Genomic DNA, 23,118 nt, shown 5'->3' with positions numbered 1-23,118 from the left:
TGAAACACTTGAAAAATTAAAATTATCAGCCTACAGTAATACAATAAAAATTAGGGGTATTGGAAAAACTATTTCTCAAGTTACCAAAAAGGTTGATAAGGTTGATCTCCAACTTTATTCCAAAACTAGAAGTTTTGACGTAGAGGGTCATTTTTAGTTTTGGAAAAAATAACGCTTGCATTACCACATGCTTTAATGGATACTACCAGGATTCACTTACCATGTTATATTGTAATGGCACTTCCAGGGTATTTTAGGGTTTTTGATATTGACATGCTTATTGGGGCAGACCTCTATTTTGACATTATTCTTTCGGAAATAATTAATTTAGGTCAAGGTTTTCTAGTACTCTAGAATTCTAGGTTTGGTTGGTTGGTCTGTGGATGTGCTCCCATTAAGAGGTATATATTTCAATACAAGAGCTTGATGAGAGTATTTCTAGGTTTTGGCAGTTAGAAGAGGTTTCTAGCAAAGGGATTAGGTCTAATGATTAAAAACTATGTAAAAAACGGTTTTGTGAATGTGTTAAACAGTAGTCAAAATGTACGTTTCAGGTAGATTTATCTTTTTGTAATGCTGATGCAAGCTAGGAGATGTAATGGAAGCTAGGATACTCGGTTACCATGGCAATTAGACGCTTCATTAAAAAAAAGGTTACATAAGAATTTGAATTTATTTACTCAATACCAGGATTTTATTGACGAGTTTGTTATCATGCAAAATAAGTTGATTTTGACTCCAACAATCCTCATTAGGACCTTAAGGTTTTTCTCCCACACCACTGCGTAATTCAGAAAGGTAGTTACAATGGGAAAAAAAAATTACGTGTAGTATTTGACGCATCTACACAAACTTCTAGTGGATTGTCACTTAACAATATAGTGTTAAAGGGGGAACCCGTTCAGCCAGACTTATTTGTCATCTTGATTAGATTTCGTACATTTTCTTTTGTTGTGACGGCTGATTTGATTGAACACAAAATTTACAGAATAGTCACAGTAAGATCCACTCAGAGGTTTTTACAAAATATTATTTAGCGTTATTCTCCGAGTAGTGAATTTAAATATCTGGAATTACAAACCGTAACTCACGGTACGAATTCGGCGCCATTTCTTGCAACTCGTTGCCTAAATCAATTTCCTCAGAATGAAGTTTTAAAATATCCTTTAGTTCCTGAAGCCATTCTGATGCAATGTTAAGTGGATCATATTCTTGATGGTACTAGTAAAAGGGAGCAGCTAGTTCTGCTAATCGACTAGTTAAAAAACATCTTAAATTCGGCAGGTTTTAAACTTCACAAATGGTGCTCGAATGAATCTTTTACTCAATCCAGTAGACAATAACTGGGACCAGGTGAAAATTAAAGAGGAAAACTCTTCAAATAAGGTTTTAGAGTTGGCTTATCACTCTTCAAGAGATGTTTTTACATTTTGGTTCCACCTCTGACATAACTAGAACAGGTTTCTAAAGGGCAAGTCCTTTCAAGAATTTTTTAAATGTTTAATCCATTGGGTCTTGTAGGTCCAATAATTGTTAATGATCCGGTAATGTGACCCCCTGACTTAAAAGAAAAATAGGATATTTTCTTTGAAAATTTGAAATACTTGGTGGAAAAACTCATCTCCATCACGTTGAGCTACATTTGTAGCAAACCGCATTTCTGAGATCCACGAACTTACTAATGAGCTTCAATGGAATCACAGAAAATCAGAACTAAATTTAGCTGACATGCTATCTCGTGACTTATCTCCTACAGAACTCCGCCTAGTCAAGCGTTGTATAGAGATCCACTTAGCGCAAGCTGTGGAGTCATCCGGAGAGGTAGCAACGTAACAACCAAGTACTGACGACCCAAGGGCTTCCTTAAGCCGTCAGTTTGTATAGGAGCTCACCCTTGCCTAGCCAGCGTAGAGGGCTGCCGTTTCAACTGGCGAAAAATCTCGATGGATGTAGTAGTGCTAGGTGGCACCTGTGGTAGGACCCGAATTGGACTTCCATAAAAATAATGCAAATAATATAAATATTACAATATAGAGTAAAACTGTCCAAATGCTTGCCCTATTATAATATACAGCATATATAGGATTTTTCAGTAATTTATAATTTTCGCTTTTTTGTAAATTAATGACATTTTGTAATTGATCAAATTTATTAAAATTTATATTATTTAAATTGACCAGTTTTACTTTTTTATACAATGCATTTCCAGAAAAATTATAAGATATAATAGGTAATGGGATTGTCTTAAAAGTTTTCGAGGTTTTATAAGCCTTAATAATTATATCATTTATTCTAAGCATACATAAAGCACTTAATTCTACTAAATATATTCCATTAAGCATAATATTATTTTGCGAGATTTTGCACAATTCAATTCCTACAATATCGTTAGTAGTTATAATAATCCAAGAATTATCGTCGATATTTTGAATTTGCGTATTTTCGATATCTATTGATATGGGTTTACAATTTGAAATGTTATGATTATACTTAAGTAATTGTACTTCACAGGGTGTATCCTTATAAAATGACTCAGAATGAATGTGGCTAAATAAATACTCCTTGTCATCAAATTCTTTTGCAGCGTTGATTAGAATATCCAAAATGGTTAGCATTTAGTAATAAGTATTCAAAATTACGCATAATTATTTGAAAGTGGTTATTGCTATTTCTTGTGGGTAAAGGAAATAGATGGTATAAATTGTAATTATTTTGTTCGACTAGTCAAATTCCTATTATGATGAATTTTACTTCTGTTTTCTTGACATAGCTTCTGATGTTTAATGTATTTTCTATTAATAATATAGTTTCTGTTAAAGGCTCGAAGGGTAGTTTTTCAGAATTTAAAGTAAGTTTTTGTTTTAAAGTATCTGTTATTATAAATGAATTAATTAGTTCATTTTTATAAGTTGGATAGGTATAAATGTATTTTCTTAATTGATTATACTTACTACAAATGTCAAAATATTCTTGTGTTAAGTTTGTCAAGTCAAAGATTTGAATAAATGTCCAGTGGTTTTAAGCGTTTCCTATCTTGTAGGGTAAAATTCCAGGGTTATTATTTAAGTTGTGGTATTTTGGGGATTCGCCGAAGACGAAGGACCATTTGTAACAAGAGGTCTTTTTAGTTCTTTAATATGTATTATTTCCATCTTATCTGGTTTTTTTACATTTTTTATTTTAACACGATTGTGATCTAGAATTTCAATTATTGTAAAAGGACCTAAAAATTTTGGTTTATTTTTATTTCTGGGATATAACGTTTTATAGACCGTTTGATTTAATTTAAATTCAAAAGTTTCGTCACCTTTTACATTGGTTTTGGCTAAAACTCTCTCCTTTTCTTTATCAGTGTTAGATATTACGTTTTTGTATACGGCATCAACTTTTTCTTTATGTGACGATCAGAGTAAAACGTCGTTGATATTAAATCAAGTGGATCACGAGAATTTGTATGACCTAACACGAGTTCATGTGGAGTAAAATTTGTAGTACTATGCCACGTACTATTATATGCAATTATTGCGTAAGGCATTAATTCACTAACTGACTTATCTTTATCTTTTTGTTTTAATATACGGAGATGTTCTATTAATGTTGAATGAAATCTTTCTACAGGGGAATTCGATCCATGGTGTCCTGGTGTGCCAAAATGATTTTTTATTTTTTGAGTTTTTAGTAATTCTTGTAGAAGTTCGTTTTTAAATTTTCCGCCATTATCGCAAGTTATTGTTTCGGGGCATCCGAAAAATGAGAAAAAAATTTATCACATACCGCTTTTGCATTTTTGTCATATGGATATGCTTGTCCATATTTGCCAACCAATTTGGTATATTGAGCTTATTATTATTATTTATATTATTATATATATATATATTGGTATAAAGGTATAAGATCTTGATCATAAAAATAAATATTATATGTTCTATCTGTTTCTCAAGGTTTTGTATCGTTACGTTTAAATCTAGATGAAAAGATTTTTTTATAAGATATTGTAAAGGTTTATTGTTTATTATGTCGTCAACAATGCTTAGACTATTGTTTTCCATATCAGCTTGATTACTATGTGCTGTTGAGTCAGAGGTTACCACGGGTGGCTGAATTCGCACGTCAGAGATTACATTAATTTTTTGAGGACTAGAACTGGGTATATTTTCAGTGTCTCTATTGTTTTCGTTATCTACTGGATTTTCAGCAAGACTTTTTAAATAGTCTAAAATATTTTCATTGTTGTCACCTGGATTATTGATTAAGGACTCATTTTCGTAAATATTTAATTGAATTCGGGATAAGGCATCGGCATTAGAATTTTGGGAACCTTTTTTATAGATAATTTGGTAATCAAATTCTTCTAAACGTAAACGCCATCTAACCAATTTTGAATTTGGCTCTTTCAAATTAAATAGCCATACTAAAGGTCTATGATCAGTATAGATAAAGAATTTACGTCCGTATAAATAAGGTCGAAAGTATTTACATGACCACACGATTGCCAATAATTCTTTTTCTATGGTGGAATATCTGGTTTCAGAAGTACTTAAAGTCCTTGATGCATCGGCAATAGGTTTATCATTAGGAATTGTTCCTTGTGGCAAAACGGCACCAATTGCAAAATTACTTGCGTCAGTAGTTAATAAAAAGGGTTTAGAAAAATCAGGGTACTGTAAAATTGGGGCATTAATTAAAAGTGATTTTAAGTGCTCAAAAGAATTTTTAAATTCAGGCGTATGCTCTATTTTTGAGTCTTTTTTGAGACATTTATTCATTGGTTCTGTTATTTTTGCGAAATCTTTGATGAATCTTCTATAATAGCCTACTAAGCCTAAAAAGGATTTTATGTCTTTAGTGGTCTTAGGAATTGGAAAATGTTTTACTGCTTTTATTTTACGGGGTTAGGTTTTACACCATCTTTACGATGTGTCCTAAATATTGAACTTCTTTTCTTAAAAATTGAGATTTATCTAACTGAATTTTAAATTTTGATACACGTAATCGTGTAAAGACTTTTCTTAATTTTAAAATGTGTTCTTGGAGACTCGTACTGAATATTATGACGTCATCAAGATCGACAAACATATTTCATTTTGAAATCCACGCAATATATTATTCATGACACGCTGGAAAGTTGCGGGGGTATTTTTAAGTCCAAAGGACATTCTTAAAAATTCGTAATGTCCTAGGTCTGTGCTAAACGCGGTTTTTGGAATATCGTCTTCATGCATGCGCCATTTAGTTTTTCTAGATTAATCTAATTTTTTGGGTACAATCCAAATAGGGGATGACCAAGATGAATCAGAAAATAATATTTTGTTTTAAAAGGCTTGAATTTTCAACTTCCTCACGGTGGATTTCCGGGTATCTATAGGTTTTTGTAAAGATAGGGCACCGTCTATAGATTACAATGTATTACAATGTTGTAATCTATAGACGGTGGATAGGGGTTTTGTCTGATAACTTTATGTCATGTTTAGTAGCATTAGTAAATGATAGGGGAATATCTTCACAGTGGAAAATATCTTTAAATTCTAAACAAACTTTACGAATTTGATTTTTTTCTTCAATGTTACAATGCTCTAAATTTATGTTTTTTAAATTGGCTTTTAACTTGTTATTAGTTTCACGGTCATATTTGTCTTCATATATAGGGTAGTCAATAAAGTTTACCTCAGTTAAGTCAATAGGCTCGATACCGATATAATCTAAAACTTACAGGGTCGTTTTTTGGGTTTAAAGCTGTTGTATAAGAGTAATTATTTTCAATTTTAATAATGCATTCTGGAATTTCTACATGATCTGTTTTTTGATAAGGTAAGATACCATATTGAGTTGGTATGTTGGTTGGTGGGTATGTTGTTTTTACTGGGATTTTAATTTGTTGAATACATCTAGGCTCTATTATATAACTACAATTTGCTAAAGTTGGATTTAAATTATTTCGAATTTTGTAAGAAATTGGTATTTTTGTATTAGGTAATTTTAAAATACAAGAACCAAAATCTAGATTAGCATTCAATTGAGTAATAAGGTCTAATCCTATCAATTTTTCCGAAAAATTAAAGAGATAAAATTTATGTGTACCTGGTGTATTAAAAGTAGGAAAAATTATGATTATTTATCTCTAAATTTAAATCAAAGTCATAATTAGAGTCGTTTTGTTGTTGGTTATCGTCAACAAACTGTTCGGGGTTTGATTGTAATACCTCTTGATTATATAATTGTTGAGAAACAATTTTTCATTTGTTAAAATTATTTAGTACAGTATTTCCAGAACTAGTGTCCATAGGTTCTGGTTTTTTTATTAAAATTTGTTCTTTCTAATTGATGGGAGTTTGTACCAAATCTTTGATAAGTTTAAAAAGGAATATTATTTGGTCTAGGAAATCTTTGTTGATTATTAAAATTTTGAGTAAAGTTTTGAGTAAAGTGGTTATGATAGCCCTGTTTTGGTTGGTGTATTGTGGCATGTTTTGTTGATAATTGGGTCTGTTATGTAAAAAGGGTTGTTTTTGATGTTTATTGTTTTGTTGTGTATTATTTGTATCTCTGTTAGGATTAAAATTATGTTGTTGAACATTTTTAAAATAAATAAAATTCTCTTTTCTCTAACAAATGCCATAGCTTGTTCTAGTGAATCATGGTTTTTTAATCTAGTTACTAATTGTAAATTGTACGGAAGGCCATTTAAAAATGTTTTCAATGCAAATTCATCATAATGGTTTATTTTAATTAATTTTGTGTCTGCATTATCATTACTAGAGTTTAATTTTGAAAAAAAGCAAGCTTCGAGAGTCTTGAATTCTCATGCCAAAATTAATAGGATTTTCATTTTTATTTGATTTTAAATTCATCAAATCTTGTATTAGGCAATCGATTGATCTTTGATCAGAAAATGTGGTTAATAAAACTTCCTCTATTAGTGACCATCTATTTAATTCACTACGTGAGACAATTAATTCGGCTGCTCTGCCTGTAAATTTACTTAAAATTGTGTCAAAAAGACAGGTATTAATTGATGCATTTGGATTATTAATATCCTGAAAAGCTTTTAGTAAATTTTCCACAGCGCTTATAAATCTGTTTAATAATTTTGGATTTCCATCAAATTTAGGAATATTATCAGATTGATATCTTAATAATTGAAAGTCTGGTGGAGCCATTTTTTGTTCTTTTAGTTGTAAAACGTTTAAATATTCGACTAATCTACGTCAAATTCGAAAATATTTTGTCCCTCAATTTTTAAAAAGTTTTGAAATAAGATAACTTCGAAAAATATTTAGAAGTGCAAATACCAAAAATAAATAAAAGTATATAAGAAACATACGAAAATTTGCAAATAAAATATTTAAAGAAAAATTATACGTTAGGTGTACAAAATAGATACGAATATAGATAAAATATATAGATATAGATATACGATAGATATAAATTTTAAAATATAAAATATGTGAATACAATGTCAAAAATATTTATATAATACCGCTATCAATATGCCTTTGATAATTTGTTGCGTTAATTACAGAAATATTTTCAATTAAAATTAATAAAATTAAAATATTCAATTTGCAGGAACCAAGTTAAAAATACAATCGAAATTGTTCGTGCAAAGTGGATATTTATAACAAAAATTTTTTAAAACTTACAGTATGGTAAGAATTAATAGTTTCATAGTTAAGGTGACTTCCTTATTAAAGCTCAAGATCCTTATTTTCTGTCTGTTGCCTTTTCGGCCCAAGGGCGTCCAACGATGTTCTGGATGACTGGATAGATGTCTTAGATCGACACTTTATTCTACCTCGTTGTCCGGTGATTGGTTGATCAAAAGGCCGCCTTAGATCGGCACTTTCTCTCCTTATGTATTCCAAATGTCCCAGAAGCCGCCATAGATCGGCACTATCTCACTCCTAGGCTTCACCTTGAAATCGTCTTAGGTCCCTTTTTGAGTAAATTCTTGAAAGAACCCGTTTTTTCACGTATACCGCGTCGTAAAACGTCTCAAAATCCTACCCGACTGCGCCAGTTACGTTTGGGCCGAGGGCATCAAAGTTTTTTAAAACAACAAACTTTATTTGAAATACCTCGTATAATGTAACAAATTTATATTTTTGGAAGTTAGACAAATACAGACAAAAATTATAGTAACGGTTTGAACTGAAAATAAAGAAGCGTAATACAATGCATCTCACCTATATTTATAACGATTATTCTTCTCTAATAGAGAAGTAGTGGTAAATTGTGCTGGCATGAGCTATAGTAGGGATTTGATAACTCGCTTTGGCCTCTCTCATACCAGGGGAGTCCATCTTCGGTCTACTTGTCCAGCAGACCTTTCATTAAGGCGACCGCTACGCATTTGACGATACCAATTATGGGTTCCGGCCCTATCGGCACATTCGCGGATCCCAGTCTGGCAAGAGAGTCCGCTTCCTCATTACCTGCATGGCCTGCATAGCCAGGTATCCAGGCGAGCTGGACCCTGCAGCCAACCTGTGCCAATTTTTTCAGGATTTTTATGCACTCTAGTACAAGCTTGGAGCTTATCTTTGCGGCCGTGATAGCCTTAATGGCAGCTCTGCTGTCCGAGCATATTGATACGACTGTATTGCGATGTCCGCAGCCTAGGATTTTCTGTCCGCATTTTAATACAGCGAATACTTCGGCCTGGAAGACAGTAGCGTGCTCCCCCAGCGAATATGCCCTACTGGTATGTGGGATTCCACCACAAAGCCCTAATCTAGCTCTGTTATTCATTCTGGAGCCATCTGTGTACCAGTTCTTTTTGTTTTTCCCATTGTTAACGGTCTCGTTCTTCTTGTTTTTCTCTCTATTTACCGTCTCGTTCTTCTCTCTGTTTACGGTCTCGTTCTTTTTGTTCTGCTTTTTTCTCGTCAAACTTTTTTAATAGCAGCTCCATCAATTTCTCGGTCTCCATCTGGGTCTGACTTCTTGTTAAAGACATCCACTAAAATGGGCTTCCAAATATCCCTTACTTCTGACCAGTGGCGAAGCGTACGAGTAGACAAGGTAGACACTATCTACCCAAAATTATCCAGTTATTTCTCATTAATTTATTACGTAATTATTTCATGTAATTGTTGAATTCAAATTAAAAAAAAAAAAAACACAGAATGTAGTCGCTCTCCTTACTATTATTATATAGTATCTAAACGGCTATAATATCTATCTATCTATAATATCTAAGACGCGCCCCGCCTGACGCACCAATTAAAATAAAAATGCAGGGCTGACACCCAATTAATGTATACGAGCCTCAGGAAGACACATTGATATTTGTCTTCCGAAATTTGTATGGTGAAAATCGGAATCGTATATCGGCCATCTTGCTTGGCAAAATTGACAGGGAGCTGACAGACAGTTGTTGACATTGACTGATAGAACATCATTTGTCATTGTCATACCATTTGAGTTTGTTTTTCATTTCAATATTTTCAATGAATGCCAGCGTGTGTTGAGTTTGCTATTTGTTAAAATTAATTTATTTATTTAAAATTATTTATTTTAATATGTTAAAATTAATTTATTTTAATATGCTATTTGGATGTTATTTTAAATTTATGACTTTTTTTCTAAAAAGTTCTCTTTCAATATTGGGAGTAGTGTTTTAATTAATTTGCGGCAAGCAATTCCAGGTTTCTGGTAAGAAAATCTGATTTTATTTATTACTATTATGTTTTTGTATTGTCATTCTTTAGTCTTTAATAAAATCAAATTCAGTTGATTTCAATGAAGAAGTTTCACTTTTCAAGTATTTAATTTTTAACTTGATTATTATAAATACATATTACAAAATGTCTGGCCTCTCATTTTCTATTCAACAATTAAAAACTGATTGAAATTTTCCTGACCTTGATGTAAGAGTATGTATATTTTAAATGTTTCTGAGAAACAGTAATAAAAGATTTTTTTAATTTCCTTCAGTTCATATTACAAGAAAAACATGGAGAGGGATATGCAATGGAAATATTATTAACACTTTGAGCTATAGAATTTCTTCTGATCGGTTCTCCACAAATTTTAATAATGCTGATACCCCTGGCTTTACACTACAATACATATTTATTTAAACATTTATTTTGTATTTTTTTTACATGAATCATTTAGTAAATTGATTTATAAGGTTTGCACTGTCTATTTTTTTATTTTATTTCCTGCTTGTATCATACCACTTCCTGTGTTCACTGAGACAAGACATAGGTATAGCGGCTAAGAGACCTGAGCACCAGGAATGGATCAGAATTAATGTTTTTCTTACAACTTGTTTTTTTAAGAGTTTCTTTTTATTTTATGTAAACATCTATCCTTGAATTAAGTTTTTAGTAATATTATAGTTCCAAGATATGTTGTTAGTATTATAAGAGACCAACAAATATATACTATGTACTCGTAAGTGATATATGTTTATACTAAAAAGTTGTTTTTATTTTCAAAGAGTTTATTTTGTTTTGTCCATGGATATATTGCTTCTTTCGATAATATAGATTATAATTTAAATTTTTAAAATCTGTTTAATTTTTCTTTAGGAAACAGATACAAGTAAATATTAAATAAGAATAATTCATCCTCTATTGACTCTATGTGTTAATAAAATGAGGATATTATTAACCTATAATGCCTACTATTAATTACACTGCACAACAAATCGAAGGTTATTTTATGTTGACTGAAATATTTTTATTGTTGTTTACTAATTCCAGGCATCAGATTTCGAATCTGTCGTCAGTTTTACTCTAACATCTCGAGTTGTTTAGATATAGCTACGTTCTTCTCATTTATCTTTATTTTTGGTTTTTTATCTATTATAGTCGCGTTTTAGATAAATTATTGTAATTTTCATCATGACTTCGCTAAGAAGGGTCTGCATTAACGATCCGAATTGTTTTTGTTATATTTGTGGTGAATATGTTTTTCAAAAATTTCGATTGAATATGTCAGACTTTGTGAAACGAGCGTATTTAGAGTGTTTTGGTTTTCCTTTGGAAACAGATAACAAGTGCTGGGTGCCCAATATTGTGTGCAAAATTTGTGTTGAAGAATTACGTTTATGGGCCACTAAGAAGAGACTCTCTTTTAAATTCCAATCCCCAATGATTTGGCGTGAACCTTTAAATCATCACGATGACTGCTATTTTTGCGTTGTTATTTGTTAATAAATATAAAAGGAATCAACAAGACGAACCGCTCCAAATGGATTTACCCCACATCAACATCAGCTGTGAGGCATGTAAGGAGCTCAAAAGATACATCTTTACCATTACCATCTACATCTACAGAAAGTTCTGATGAATTGAATGAACTGAGTATCATGAGCGATGAGCGAGACCAGAAAATCTCTTTGAACCAAAACCATTCGATCAAAGTGCACTTGATGATTTAATTAGAGACCTTGGACTATCCAAAACTTCGTCTGAATTATTGGCCTCCAGATTAAAAGAGAGAAATCTTTTAACTAAAGAAACTAAAGTTTCTTATTACCGCACTCGAGAAAAAGACTACTACTTCCCTTTTTCGCTGAGGAGGATAATTTTGTATTTTGTACTAATATTTCTGGTTTAATGACTGCCATGGGCTTGCAGAAATATGAACCAATCGATTGATGTTTATTTATTGACTCGTCAAAACGGAGTTTGAAGTGTGTACTATTGCACAACGGAAATAAACTAGGCTCCATACCAATAGCACATTCAACTAAAGTTAAGGAAGAATACCCCACAATAGCACTGGTCATGAACAAAATCAAAAATAACAATCATAAATGGGTGATTTGCGTTGATCTTAAGATGGTGAACTTCCTTTTAGGACAACAAGAAGGCTACACTAAATATCCTTGTTTTATGTGTTTATGGGATAGTAGAGCAAAATCAGAACATTGGGCAAAAAAAGAATGGCCCTCTAGGGAAGCACTACTTCCAGGTAGTCTTAATGTTATAAATGAACCTCTAGTGCCACGAGATCGTATCATATTGCCACCCCTGCACATTAAACTAGGTTTAATGAAGCAATATGTTAAGGCATTAAATAAAGATGGTGAATGTTTCAAATATATTTCAAGGAAATTTCCAAGTCTAAGTTCAGAAAAACTCAAGGCAGGTATATTTGATGGTCCACAAATTCGCAAGTTGGTAAACGATCCTAATTTCACCAGCTCAATGTCAGAAATTGAGAAGAATGCATGGGATTCCTTTGTTTGGGTTATCCAAAATTTCTTAGGTAATAGGAAGGGTGATGATTACATTGCGCACGTCGAAGAGATGTTGTCACACTTCCAGCGACTTGGATGTAACATGAGCATCAAAGTGCGCTTCCTACACAGCCATTTACACCATTTTTCCGAAAATCTCGGTGACATGAGTGAAGAACAGGGTGAACGATTCCACCAAGATCTTCGAACCATGGAGGAACGATTTCAGGGTCGCTGGGATGCACATATGTTGGCCGATTTTTGCTGGAGTATTCAGAGTAGCAGTTTATTCAAAACTAGTAGAAAATCATATAAAAGGAAATTCCTGAGTGTATAGTTCTTGTAATTAAAAATATTTGTACGTTGAGTGTATTTTTAATTCCCAAAAAATACTCCCTCCTTTTAACTCAAAAATTAGAGCTGACACATATAAACTGATGACATTATTTAATATCAGCATTAAAAATAAGCCTAGAATCATAAAAATATTCCATGCAACATACATGCTGTTGGGCGGTGATTATTAACCTATAACCTTATAATGGGAATGCGTTTAGATGTATTATGAGAAAATAGCCCAAAAATGTTGACAACCTTTTCTAATCTGTATAAAATTAGGGTAGTTCAGTGCTAACAAAATAATTTTAAACATTTTTAGATAAATTATAATTTATATAATGTCTGTTATAATGAATTATTGAATATTATGTATATCATTTTAAGTAATTTTTTTTTCCAGGAAAATTAAATACCTAATAAATGTATTAAAGCAAAAAAAACATTATTTTATTTCCATTTGTCCAATTGGTGATATGTCGTACACTATTGTTAGTACACTTTCGTAGATTATTGCAGTAAATTAACCTATTTAAGATATGTAAATTAAAGCTGAAAAGTTTTATTTTTGTTCAGATCAATATCTGATGCTAACACCTAAACAAAAAGGTTCTTTTCTCTATGAGTAACCTTTTTGATTAGGCGTTTGCTTTAGATATTACGATTAAATGATAAGATTGTCAGATTAAATAAAATGTGATTTCCCGCCTTAATTTGGCCACGCCTTTCTACCATTTCGATTGGTCCAATTAGACACGTCAAACTGTCAAGTTAGTTACAACAGTTTCCGCTGCCAAGCGAGAGGCCGCTAGCTGATTTGTCAGAAGAATTTCTTTCAGTTTGTATGCAACCACCACTTCTCTATATATTTGTGTTCTGTGCCAGCTATTTTATTATGCTCTTGAGGGTTATTGTTTATGGACACTTGGAAACGCTTGATCTCGTCGGCCGCAATACATCTTCAGTTTTGTTTTTTGATGAATCTGCATTTGGCATTTGGTGCGGGCGCGTGCTATTGTAATTTAATAATTAGTATTTTTAATTTTGGGTGTATAGAAAAGATTTTTTTAGTGGATATTTTAGGGGTTATTTATGAACGACTGTTTGATATTGGCAATTGTATTTTAGTTGTGTTTTTATTTGTCTTTAATTAATTTTAAAATAATGGATATTATGGATTTATAAGTTATGGTTATACATATGTTGTGTTTTTTTTGTAAGTAGTATTTATTTTTATCTATCTATCTTTTTATGCTAGTAGTAATTATTTTTTTCTTTTTTATATCACTACATATTTTTCTCTTTGAGTTAATATTCCATGCGCTTTCATTCTCTATTTCATTAAAGTGAATAATATTGAATACACATTTTTTTCAAATTAACAATGTTTGTCTACCCGAAAGAAAAGTTCACGCTTCGCCACTGCTTCTGACACCAATTGTAACGAAATTCGGGAACACACTTCTATTGTCAACGTTAAAACTCTAACCTAACTCGCCTTGACTGTCGTTTAATTGTTTCCAAGGTAAAAAAAAAACTGACTAAACAATTAAGTGTCATGAAGCGCGTCCTTTTAAAAGACCGATGGAACAGTTTCAAAATATTTAGAATTTCTTCATTATTTTTACCAAAAGAGACCAATAGTTTTAAGGGATTACTCACAGTCAAAGCAAGCAAGTATACAAAATTCTAGAAAATTTTATTTATACATAATGGGCTTGGAAAATTTTAAAAAATATATATATATTTTCCTAAAAATAAGTACAACATAAGTTTATAAGAACAATAACGTTTATTTCAAGTTGTTAGGGTAGGTATTTGCAAAGTTATAAGGCTGCTAGTCTGGGGTTTTTTATACCTCCCGAGATTCCGTCCCAATTACGCGCTACGTCATATAGGCTAAGACCGGTCCAACCATGTTCCTTGTCTAAGGCGTTTTTCGACATAGAACATATGTACATATGAACTTATTAAAATAAAATACAATATTTATAGCAGGTATGTGGAGCAGACATTTTGAAAAACACAAACAACAGCAAAAACGTGCATAATAATATTAACAAAGCAGCGTGCGCGGTCGACATACTAGCGTCGGTCGTCGCGTCCACTTGGGCGCCTGTGACGTATCATTCCGGCCGCGTTGGTACAAGGAAAAAATGAAACATGACGTATTTATTCGAACTTTGAAAATTAATTGTGAAGTAACTATAAATTCTAGAGAACTGAAATAAATTGCTAAATTTAAGTTGGAGCCTGCTCTTTTTTACTAAAAAATAATCGAATTGTCGTTTCTAAGCTCATTATACATATATTGTCAATCCAATAATATAACCTAAATTGGGGCCAAAATGGGGCCTTCAAACAAGATAAACTAATTAAAAACTAGATACTATAATGAAAATATTGAACCAAACGTAAGTAGAACATGAAATAAACTCTACGAATCGACTTTTAACTACAAAATATTAATATAATAGTACAAAAACTAGAAAAATAATTTACGTATTTACATTTTCATAATAATATTATAAGCAATCTTTTTAAATTTACCATAACCTTTTGTAACACTTTATAAATTCTACTTCATACACTTTGCTCTCTTCTTTCTGGTGCTGTAATTTTTCGTTATTGGCTTTTTCATTTGTAATTTATTGACAGCTATTTATTTTATAATATTTACCATAGGAATTACTTCTGAATTGAATAGAGGGTAATTTCTTGGTAAATTTATGATTTTTTTTTAACCTTTATACATTTACCGGAACCTTTCGTAACACTCTTTAGGAATTCTACTTCATACACTTTGCTTTTTTCTTTCTGCTGCTGTAATTTTTCCTTATTGCCTGTTTCATTTGTAATCTGTCGACAGTTATTTATTTTATAATATTTACCATAAAAATTACTTCTTAATTAAGTAAGGAATAATTTCTTGGTGAGTCTATTGCATTTTTATTGACCTTGTAACACACAGTGTACCGTAACACTCTTTATAAATTCTACTTCATTCGATTTGCCGTCTAGTTTCTGATACTGTAATTTTTGCTTCTTGCCTCTTTTATTTGTAATTTATTAAGAGTTATTTATTTTATAATATTTACTATAGGAATTACTTCTGAATTTTGTAGGGAGTAATTCCTTGATAAATTCCTTAATTTTTTTTTGTACAGACTTTCTTCTTCATACAACAAAGTTCCTAATGAAGTTGTAAGTTTAATCATTGTTAAATTTGGACGAATTTTTTAATTTTATTAATTGTTTAACAGTTTCTTATTTTATGCTTAAATAATTTTTTATTGAATAACTTGTGAATTGTTTGCTATAATCACTGTTTATAATAAATTAATATATTTGGTGAGTATTTTTTGTTTAATTTCTGAAACCCAGACGTATATACCCAGATATGTATCTAGTAGGAAATTCATGGGTCTTTCAGAACGCAGATAGAAAAAGTGATAAAAGGAGAACTTTGTTTAATATGGAGAAAAAAAAGTCCCAATTTGACACTTTTTCAATCTGCCTATTATAATTTCCGAAAGAACCATTAATTTTAAGTGCACGGTGTAATAGGGCAAAATTCAATTTTGGCGTTATAATCAAATATTTTTTCCCACCATTATGATCTCACAAATTTATTTTCTGTTTCCTGTTAGTATTACTCCTCGAAGTTCAGAGGGCGCAACATTTATCGACATTTTAGTGATATATTCGCTCTTAGGGAGTTTCCTATCTAATTACTAATAATCTTTACTTTATGTTCGGTGGCGAAGGTCGAAGACGACCATAACCTGAGAATAAAAATTAAAACAGAAATATTCTTCACTGCTTTTTTCAGTTTCATGTTTGACTTTGTCGTTAAACGCATCGAATTTTTCTAGAGGCTGTTTTAACTGCTTCCTGCTAAAAATCTTTGTTAATTGAGATAACTAGGTAAGTTGAGCTTGAATTCTTGTTGCTTTTTGCTTGAAATTTGGCTTTCTTGACTTTATTTTAGCCTTTTTTTCTGGCTTCTGTGCATGCTTCTAGCATTCCTTTGCTTTTTGAAGAGACATGAGTGATACAGTGTGATACGGGGGGCGGCCTCCCCATTCAACATGCTCATCCATTGATATAAATAATTGTGATAAAGACATAGAACATTCTGCTAACAAAGGTAACAATTTACAAAAACTTGACAAACAACCAGTTTTTTATGCTAATTCGCATAGAGGTCCATTGGTAAATTTAGTAAATTTAATCTTTAGATTAAATCTTACTGATGTAATAAAAGTAAATAAAGAATAAAGGTCTTAATAGAATATCTGATGAATTTATTAAATAATACATAAATAAATAAACATTTATTATGCAACAACAAAATATTACATAAAAGGTAACATTCACATAATGTGTTCTTCTATGCTACCTAAAAACTACAGTATTAGTGGGCTGTTTCAATACAATACTACTTTATACTAAGCTCATTTCTTAAAATTACTTAACATTACAATAAAGGTATATGTGAATCTAACAGAAAAGCCTTGTAATTCTTCTCGAAAGTGGGAAGTGAGCATGATCTTATTAAGTTGTATACTTCAGAGTTTAACAAAAATATACCCTGGTAGGCAAATGAGTTTTTAAAACCTTCAGTTCTATGCACTGATATTTGAAGCCTTATATGTTTCTTAGGCGGTGACTATGTAAATTTTGTCTTGCTGTGAAATAATCTGAAAGATATTTAGGGTACCTTGACTTGTAAATTCTATAAACAAACTGACCAAAATGTAAACCTGCTCTCCTTTCATATTTTAGTATTTTATTGTCAACATATGTTGGTGTTATGTGATCAAATTTTTGTATGTTGAAAACAAATCTCATAGAGGCATTTTGAGCTAACTGAATTTTGTTCTTCATTTCAAGAGTGAGGTAATTGTAAAAAACAACATTGCAGTAATCTAGCTGTGACCAAACGAGCCTCCACAAGCATTAATTTGATATTTTTGGGCAAATAATATTTAAATTGATACAAACTTTTAAGTAAAGTGTACATGCATGATAATTTTTTATTGACATGTACCTGAAAAATTAGGACCTGATCAAAAATGACACCAAGAATTTTTGCTGATGGTGAACAAGGAACGACACTGTTATTGATATGCAAAGTAGTGAATTTAGATTGAAGAAATTATTTTTTAATGTGTTAGAACCTATGAGTAAGTATACGCTCTTGTTAGTCTTGACCATTTAAATATTGAGTGTAAGTCCTCATTAATTTGCTGCATACATTGACATGCATTATGAGGAGAAAATCCGGATAGCAGCTAGGTTAGATGCTAAATAATAAAGCACCGAGGATACTACCCTAGGGCACTCCATAACCAGTGACAGCAGATTTAGATCTTGCTCCATCCAGCTCCACAATCTGTGTCCTCAGTTGAAGATAACTTTGGAACCATTTGCAAACACTCACTGAAACATCGAAGAAGCTCATTTTAGCCAACAGCATCTCATGATTTCATTTTCTCAGGTCAAAGGCCTTACTGAAATCTCTCAGGCAAGAAACACAAGAGGAGTCTATATTGGTTGATATCTTGGCAGTTACTTTTGCCAGGGCTGTAGCTGTTCCATGATTTTTCCGAAAACCAGACTGTCCTGGGGGTATAATTTTATGCATATTTACAAATTCAAGCAACATATCCAACACTATTAATTCAAACATTTTGCAAAGATGGGTAAAAGAAAAATTGGTCTTAGCTTTGAAAGATTTTCAATTCTATTTGGCTTTGGTAGGGACTTGATAATGAAAGTTTTTGATATTTGTGGACATTCTCCTTTGTGTAGAGATAAATTAAACACCTTTGTCAGAAATGGAGCAATAAGCTCAATCCTAAAAAGAACAAGATTATAACTTATTTGGTCAATATCCATACTTTTTGATCTTTAAATTTAGAATTTTTTTTATGTTTCCTTAGCAAGGGATTAGTTAGACAAATAGATCTTGAAATTAAAGATAAAGAATTGTTGGAATGTTGTAGAACAGACAATATTAAAATTTTAGATGCCAAAAGGCTTAATCGTAAGGTTATCAAAAATAATTCTATCTCTTATGAACCGACAGGCACAGTTCTTTTTACATTTGAGGGTATTGATCTACATAAATATATCCATTTCTATAAACTGGAAAAGCCAGTATCTTTATATATTTATCCAGTTACACAAGGCAGCTGAAGCCTCCTCTTTGGACATATTAAAAACAATTGTAAAGGTAAAGAACATTGTATTAATTGTTCAGAATTAAAGGATCAAGATGAAGCAGAACATACATCTTGTTTGACTTGATGTTTATTTTGTAAAAATGACCATAAATCCACAGACAAAAAATTTTTCAGAATATACTCGTCAAAAAAAATAATTAAAGAGCTTATGGCCCTTGAAAATTTTACCTTTTTTGATGCAAGTGCAATGGTAAAGAAATCTTATATTCCTCAGGATAAATTTTTTTACTAACATAATGACTTTCCTAACTTAAAAAAACCATAAATTCTCAAATCAATCTGAATTTAAAGAAAATTCTATTCAACCTTCTTAAAGATGTGTACAGCAGTTTAAAAGTCACACCATTAAAAGATCTTATCAACAAGCATTATCTGAAAATGCTAAGAAAAGAAGAATTATTCACAAAGGCTATGACCAAAAAGCTCATAATGAAAATCTACTTTATCCTATTTCAAGACCCCAAAATGACAATAATTCACTTGATAATTCACAAAATTTCTTCCAATATTTGCAGCAAAATAAAGCCCAGAGTAGTTCACAATTGCCTAGCAATAGTGCCATGCAAAGATTTAATACTCTAAAAAGTTCCCTACATACCAATGAGATCAATGAAATGCATTATAAGTGCATTTCAAAATACATCTGAAAGAAATAAAAACACCAATTAAGACATTTTATTTAATGACAGTTTCAATTATGACATCAATCGATCGATCAATGATCCTGACTCACAATCAGATGAATTTTAATACTAATTAAATCTTATATTTATTAATGAAACTTGCCAGTTAAAGTTGTTAAAGCCAGATACATTTTTTAACTTGAATGGATACAATTTAGTTAGAAAGGATCGAAATGATGGTTATGGGGGTGTGATGGATGACATGTAACAAAATAAATATAGTATTTATAATTTTAAAGATGTTTTCATCTGAAAATATTCAATACATAAATATAGAAATAGATGATATACAATATATTAATATTTATTGTAACTCTGGTAATAATTTGAGCATTGACATGTGAAAGCAAATGAACTTATATCACTCAATCCAAAAAATTTAATTATTATGGGTGATATAAATGCACATCACCCATTATGGGATAGTTCAACTCCCAATAAGGCTGGTAAATTAATTAATGACTTAATTTTTAATAATGATTTAATTATTATGAATGATGGCTCTCCAACTTTACTGCAATTGGGTAATGTTTCTAGTGCTGTAGATCTGTCAATTGTGAGTGGAGTCCTGACTGTAAAGACTTGGTGGTTTACAATTCAAGAGTGACTATTTTCCTACATGTCTTTCCTTTAAACACATATATAGCAATAAATTGGATAACAATTTCATCAGTTTATATGAAATAAAAAATTTTAAAAAAGGTGACTGGGGAGCTTACTATGATAAGATTTTGATTAATATATCTGATTCTCATAATTTAAGCTATGATGAATTTTTAAATACTATAAGCTTTGTCGCTGAGCAGGTTATACCTTTAAAGCAGTGTGGAAAAATGATAAAAAAAGGAAATCCCTGACAGTGAATGCTCATTACGGATAAAAGATAGGAAACTAGATTTAAAAAATTCAATGAACATCCCACAATCAAAAACTTCATCTTCACTTTCATTTTAGCAAAAAAAAATATAGCAAATACTAGGAAAAAATTAAGATTAAAAAAAAAAATTATAAAATTTTGTGAATCCCTAAATTGAAATTCAAACATAAACTATGTATGGCAAAAAAATTAAAAAGTTCAATAAGAATTCAAAACATAATAGATTTAATCAGACAATATGTAAAGATCTAAAATTATTAATTATAAATACTTCTTATCTTCTGTCATTAATATTGTTCCAAATTTTGTGATCTTACCCCTAAATGAAAATGAAAATTTCCCTTGTTAGTATGAATGAACTAAACAATGCATTAAATTTAAAAAAAAATCTTCTCCAGGTATGGATGATATATCATATTTTATGTTCAAATACTTACCAACTAAAGCTAAAATAATTCTGCTAAACATATATAATAAAATCTTGATGGGGGAAGAGAAAAATTCCTTTTGCTTGGAAAAAATTCAATATAGTGGGTTTGTTAAAGCCTAATATAGATCCGTCATTATCAGAAATTTTAGGCCTATTGTTTTGTCATCAGGTGGTGCTAAAATTTTGGAGAATATGATTAAAAATCGATTAGATTGGCAAATGGAAAATACACTTAGATTTTCAAATAATCAACTAGGATTTTGAAAAGGCAGAGGTATTTATGACAACATTGCCTTTTTAACTTCGTTTATTTTTGAGGCTTTTCAATCATTTCAGTCTGTTATTACAGTTTTTCTAGGCATTAAATCAGCATATGATAATGTGGATATTTACAGATTATATAATAAACTACTAGATTTAGAGACATCCAAACAATTTTGCAATACCATCTTTAACTTATTAAAAAATAGGCTGTTATACAGTAGGAGTAAAGAGGGATCTTTTTTGGGTCCAATCTTGGCTACACAAGGATCCCCACAGGGTTCACCTTTGAGTACAATGCTGTTTAATATGTACATTTCTGATATTTTTTAGTTGGATCTGGGAAATGTTATTCTAATAGGATATGTGGATGATCTTGCACTCTTTATCAAAGGAAGCTCTGTTGTTACTATGGTGAACAGAATTAACTTTTCATTAAAAAAAATAAATGAATTTCTTAAAGTTAATAATCTAGTTATTTCAATTGATAAATGTGAGGCAATTTGGTTCACCAGAGGTAGGAGGAGAGATACCCCCCACCCATTGTAATGAACAATACAACCATTCCCTTTAAAAGGCAATCTAAATACCTAGGCATTAGCCTACAGGAAAATTTAAAATGAGATATACACATAGAATCCACAATGAATAAAAATCCCTCAATGTTCTCAGGGCTTTATGCAGAATTTAATGGGGAGCTGATCCAACGCTTTATAAACAGTATTTTTCGCGTTTGTTAGGTCTCAATTGGATCCATGTAGTGCTAAAGCACTTATTAAATTGGATGTAGTGTTTTATGAGGGATTACACATCTGTTTGGGGTGCATGAGGTCTACACCAAGGGCTGCATTACAGTGGTGGTTAAGCGGTGGTCTAGCCCTTAAAAAGGTCTCTAAACTTTTAATCATCCTATTACTCAATTGTTAAATAATATACATATGAAAATCATACTTAGGCCAGAATTCTGGCATGACAGATGTATCCCATATTTAGTACTTGCATATCAACAATTTAGGCCTCACATTAAGTTGCTCTATAGAGGTTTTGTTTTTTCTTGCCATGAATTTCCTTTTAATACTTTAAATGATCCTCCTAAAACCATAAAACTTGGTAAATCTGGAAAAAAGGAGATATGATGGTAAAACAAAGATTTGTAGCAGAAACCAAAGCCTTGAGAAATCAATGTGTTTTCATGTTTTCTGATGCCAAAAAAGGTAACAAGGTGGGCTATGGAATTGCTATCCCAGAATTAGATAATAAATTTTATCCAGGCTGTCTGACTGTCTAAGTATTTACAAAGCAGAAGTAGTCGCAGTACACAATGCTGTTAAAACTGTAATTAAAAAAAATATAAATAACGCTATTGTTTATTCCGATTCGAAAAGTCCTATATCCAAGCTTAGTGGTAACCTTTTTTTTGGCCAAAACAGAACACTGGATTCTAACTACGCGGCACCTTATACATATAACTAACAAAAACGGACATCACATTCGTCTTGCATGTATTCCGGGCCATGCAGACATCCCGGGCAATATGGAGGCGGACACATTGCCTAAAATTGGTACCAGTCTAAACGTTCCAAGAAAGGTGCTCATAGACATACATGATGTTTTCAATTTTTTAAAAGAAACTTGAATTATGAGAAGTTTTAAAGAAGCATGGAATTTGGTAATTGGTCGAAAAAAGCATAGCTATGCTAAAATACAGTTAATCTTTCCTAACAAAAAATGGTTTTCTAAATTAGCGAACTGCTCGTTGTCTGACTAATTCTCATCTCTACAAAATTAAAGTGAAGGATAATCTTAAAGAGACTTAAATCATATTTTCTTTAAATGTCCTATAAATTAAAACTCAAATGTAGATCTATATAAAACTTTGGTTAAAAAAAAATTCTCCTATTTCGATGGCCGACGTTCTGTCTGTTCCTGATGATGAAACGATTGAAATAATCATGCACTTTATCAACGTAAATAAATTAAAACTATAAAAGCCCAACTATCTACCAACCTTTTTTATTCCCAATATATTTCCCATGTTGTCTAGAGTGCTTTTATGTATCCCACTTCCATATGTTTTGCTACTA

General features: G+C 31.2%; 1 protein-coding gene and 1 long non-coding RNA gene across 3 annotated transcripts in view; one reads left to right on the top strand and one right to left on the bottom strand.

Annotated features, from left to right (window-relative positions):
* The first annotated feature begins 16,276 nt into the window (after nucleotides 1-16,276).
* LOC126750593 (WD repeat-containing protein 18) overlaps nucleotides 16,277-23,118 on the top strand; it is a 119,210-nt gene continuing 112,368 nt past the window's right edge. Inside the window, exons 1-2 of one of the 2 annotated variants that reach the window (XM_050460242.1) lie at nucleotides 16,277-16,459; nucleotides 16,524-16,682. The gene's annotated coding sequence lies outside the window, so the exon portion shown is untranslated. The remainder of the gene's footprint in view (nucleotides 16,460-16,523; nucleotides 16,683-23,118) is intronic. The other variant, XM_050460240.1, reaches the window with a different exon arrangement.
* LOC126750598 (uncharacterized) lies at nucleotides 16,855-18,632 on the bottom strand. The gene is made up of 2 exons (XR_007665768.1): nucleotides 17,287-18,632; nucleotides 16,855-17,235 (listed from the first exon to the last, which is right to left on the bottom strand). It is a non-coding gene; the product is annotated as an uncharacterized LOC126750598 (long non-coding RNA).

This window comes from Anthonomus grandis, chromosome 2, assembly GCF_022605725.1.
Source record: "Anthonomus grandis grandis chromosome 2, icAntGran1.3, whole genome shotgun sequence".
NCBI lineage: Eukaryota > Metazoa > Arthropoda > Insecta > Coleoptera > Curculionidae > Anthonomus > Anthonomus grandis.
Note: the sequence above shows the minus strand (reverse complement) of the source record. Positions and strands in the feature narration are given on the sequence as shown.